General features: G+C 43.4%; 1 protein-coding gene across 1 annotated transcript in view; it reads left to right on the top strand.

Moving 5' to 3' along the window:
• The first annotated feature begins 359 nt into the window (after positions 1-359).
• Positions 360-4,409, top strand: part of CUNH21orf62 (chromosome unknown C21orf62 homolog) — a 24,310-nt gene continuing 20,260 nt past the window's right edge. The window contains exon 1 of the mRNA XM_004711297.3: positions 360-445. The gene's annotated coding sequence lies outside the window, so the exon portion shown is untranslated. The remainder of the gene's footprint in view (positions 446-4,409) is intronic.

Here is a 4,409-nt window from a genome sequence, read left to right as displayed (position 1 = left end):
GCTGGGTTTTGCATGTTTCCTTTTTAATCATTCACCAGACTAAAAGAGTGGCACAAGTGGCAAAAGTGGCAAGACGAAGGGGTCTCATTCAATTCCTGGGTAACTTCCATCAGGGCCAGCCAGTCCTTCAGGGCCAGCCTCCCCAGGTACTGCTGGAAACGTCCCCAAACACCGAGCCGCCCAGGAGCCGCCCAGGAGCCGCCCAGGCAGGTTCTCTCCTGCTGGGTGGCTAATGGAGCTTGTAGGCCAGCCCGCTTCCTCCTGGTTGCCAGGGAAACAGCCTGCGCTGCTGGCCCTCTGGAAACAGAAAGGAACAGCAAGTGCAAGGCCACGCATTCCACCCTGCCTGCAGATTAAACTCGCTGTCGGGCCAGGGTGAGGGATCGGTGGCCAGGCAAAGGTCTGCGTAGCGGAGAGAGATGAGCCCCGAGCTGGAACCCAGGATGTAAGTAATTTATCCACCCTTCTTTCTAGAAACGCATGTTATCTTAAAAACTGAGAAACGTCGGTGTTTCTGCTGCATGGCAGGCAGGTCTGTGACAGTTTTAGGAGCCACTGTTGAGGTCACCTCCCTCTTACAGTCTTTGCACTTCATAATGTACACTTACGGGTTTGGTTTGGTTTTTAACCACAAAACACCTTTTTTGCAGGCGTCCAGGCATATAGACTGTTCTTTATAGAGGTGTTTGCCTTTAAAAGGAAACATTTCTCGGTGCGGTGAGCAAACAGTGAAATGATCTGTCTTTTCGTTTAAGCCCCAAACAGATAAAGAGCTTAAGCTAATATTATATAACAGACGATATCTGGACTTCTTATTTCTATTCTAGAACATTTGGCCATACTTTCTTGTTGGTCGGCAAGGACGCTTAATAATAATGAAATAAAAGAGTTATTTTCCTCGCTGTGAGCCCAAACCAAGAAAACTTAAGAACTCTCAGATCATCAGCTTAGATTGTTTCTTTGCTGGTTTTGTCTTTTCACACCATCAGAGTTTCTGCCCTTTTGCACACTAGGCTCCATGATGTTTACTCCTTAGGAGACGTATGAGGAAAGGAAGCGTCTAAATTTAGATGAACATTAGCATTTGGATTTGGGATCCTTAACCCTTTGGGAGTTGGTCCTTTTATTTAACAGTAAAAAATAAAAACATGATAATGTAGTAATGATAAAGATAATGGGAGGTTTGGGTAAAAACCAGTAGTTCCTTATGTTAGACAGGGTTCCCTAGAGAAACAAAACCAGGACACTTATGATTTCAGATATATTTATATAGATAGATATATACAACATAAGAAATAAATAGCTAATTAGTCTACAGAGCAGTACAAATGTCTCAGTGTAACTCACTTCCATGAGACAGCCAATACACTGGCAGTCCTTCAAGTCTTGAGGGCCACCGGAAGCAAGTCAAGGAAGCAGACAGCTGAGTCCTCTGTAGACCAATTCAGGCTCTCTGGCCACAGACAGCAAACAGCAAGGCAGGTCCCCAATAGTCAGCCAAATGACAAGGTCTGATAGTTCCCAGTTCAAACAATGTATACCGAAGTAGCATGGCGAAGCAGGTCTTGAAGGAACCTCAAACTACAGTGACACAATCCACAGTTAGGTGTCCCACAGGTAGTGTAGCTTGCAAATTGAGGCAGAGAACCAGCTAAGGCAGCTACAGACTGGTCCGGTCATCAAAGAGCAAGAGACAAGAAAGGCGAGGGTCACCGAGCCATTTATCTCTCTGCCCTTCAATTAATCTCACATGTGTTCACTGGCCAGGTTGGCACAATAAACCTACCTACCACATTCCTACATGGTCCAGCACATACTTCATTGTTCAGTAAGCATGTTTTGGGACAGCTTTAACATTAATGTTGGTGCATATTGTCGCTGTCGGTTCGGTTACCATTGAGTCAAATCGGCTCATAGCAACCTTTGTGGGCAGAGTAGAACTGTGCTCTGGTGGGTGGGGGGGGGGCGTGTTTCAAGGCGCTGACCGTTTGGATTGCCAGGCCTTTCTTCTGAGTTACCTCTGGGAGGGTTTGAACTGCCAGCTTTTCAGCTAGTAGTTGAGCACTCAATGGTTTGTGCTACCCAGGGATTTACTGATGTATATTAGGGAAAGGAAATGTTTTGGACATTTGCACATAATATTTATATTGCACATTAAGCATTGCACATAATATTTATATTGCATATTAAGCATTGCACATAATATTTATAAAAATCTACCCTTAAAAACTACCAAAGACACTTGCTTGGAATGATCATTTTAATGAAGGAGTCAGCCTTGAGAAAGTTTTTACTTTGTTATTGTTATTTATTTGTTTGTTTGTTTGTTTGTTTGTTTGTTTTGGTGAAGCTGAATAATGCAATACATTTGGAAGACACAGTTTTGGTTGTTTGTTTCTTTTTTTACTAACTTTTTGGACAGGAACTGGGCATGTTCTGAAAGTAACAGTTTCAAGGAAGTATTTATGAAAATGAATCTTTTCAACAGCTGAAATATTTCCCAACTTTCTTTTCCCCACCAATGTTTGTCTTTGCTCGAAGCATTTAGAACTCAGAATGAAGCAGGTCCTTTCTTTGGGTCTGTGGAAGCAGTAAGTCCCTGGGCAAAGCAGACAGACCATGCTGTCCTATGGATGTGGCCCAAGGGGTTGCTTCTGCCAAACTGTGGGGTTGAATGCCAGTAACTGAAATAGCTGAGCATATGTCAAGATCGAAGGACAGAACTTGGAGGGTTTACGGTCATGGGTTAAGAAACTCTCCCACAGACCTGTGTCAAGAAAAAAATCCACACTTCAGTTGGACCCCCTGGTTGCTCTGAGATATTCTGTCTGTCATACAGATATTATTTGTCCAGGCGTATGCTAATAGAAAGAGGCACTCAGCTAATGTTCTCTATTCCAAAAATGAACTTCCAAAAACTTACTCTAACTGTAAAAGTTCCTTTTGGGAACAAGTGTGATTCCACTTATATGAACCATCTAGAATAGGCATGTGGGTGATAGGGGAAAGGGAGAGATGCATTGCTTAGGGGATGCTGAAGTTCTGCTAAAGGTAATGGAAAATTCACCCAGATAATAGTTGGACAACATGGTGAGTATAATAATTACCATTGTCTCTGGATTATATGCAGGAAACATGCTGGAATGGCTAACAATGTGTTGTGCTGCATTTGCTACAATAATTTTTTAATTTTTGGATGGGGTTTTTTTTATGCTTCTGCGATGTTTATGTCAAAAGAACCCACTTGATTTCTTTTGCCTCATGTTCATTTAGCACAAGATTTTTGTAAACACTTTAAGCTAATGGCCATGAAGCTTGGAAATAGAATATGAATCATGGATCCTCATTTTCAATGGACATGTGACCACAGGGTGGGGAATGTCCACTATGATTCCTTAAGACTTGGCCAGCTGTGTTCAAATCTTAGCTGCCCTCCTTACTGACTCTGTGACCTTGAGTGAGACAGTTAAGCACTCTGGAGCTATGTGTTCTGATGTGACCGTGGGGCCACACTATCTACTTCCGGATTATTGTAAGGATGATGTGGTATAAAAACGGGCACAAAACCAGCACTCCATCAATTGAAAGTACATACAATTCTTGCTGTCAGTGAGCTTTCAACAGACATTTACCTCTCACACCTCTTAATGTTCCTCACCCCTTGACCATTCTCTATATTTAGCTAGCTTCGTCTGGGGAGTAGTGTTGAAAGGCAGTAAAATGTTGATTCCATAACGCCTCTCCTCTACCTAGAAGTCTTAACTTTGTTTTTCTTGTTGTGGTTGTTAGGTGCCATCAAGTCAGTTCTGACCCATAGGGACCTTACGCACAACAGAACATAACACTGCCTGGACCTGCACCATCCTCACAATGGTTCCTATTGGTGGAGCTCATTGTTGCAGCCACTGTGTCAATCCGTCTCCTGAGAACCTTCCTCTTTTTCGTTGTCCCGCTACTTTACCAAACATGATGTCCTTCTCCAGGGACTGGTCTCTCCTGACAACATGTCCAAAATATATAAGATGAAGTCTCACTATTCTTGCCTCTAAGGAGCGTTCTGCCTGTACTTTCTTCCAAGATAGATCAGTTGGTTTGTCCTTTCAGCAGTCCATGGTACTTTTGATATTCTTCCCCGGCACCACGGTTCAAATGCATCAATTCTTCTTTATTCATCATCCAACTTTCACATGCATATAAGACAATTAAAAATGCCATGGCTATCCTATCCAGATAGGCTGGATGAACAATCTGGAGGAGAAAACAACGGACCGAAAGTTCCGGGGGGACATGTGGGAGGGGGAGGGAAGGGAAGAGGTGTTAACAAACCCAGGGACAAGGGAACAACAAGTGATCCAAATTGGTGGTGAGGTGGGGGTGGGAGACCTGGTAGGGCATGATCAAGGGGAATG

The sequence above is a fragment of the Echinops telfairi genome, unplaced genomic scaffold, assembly GCF_000313985.2.
Source record: "Echinops telfairi isolate 266 unplaced genomic scaffold, ASM31398v2 ScPeMD7_7469;HRSCAF=8507_0, whole genome shotgun sequence".
Classification (NCBI taxonomy): Eukaryota; Metazoa; Chordata; class Mammalia; order Afrosoricida; family Tenrecidae; genus Echinops; species Echinops telfairi.
The sequence above is the reverse complement of the archived record's forward strand: the minus strand, read 5'-3'. Positions and strand labels throughout refer to the sequence as shown.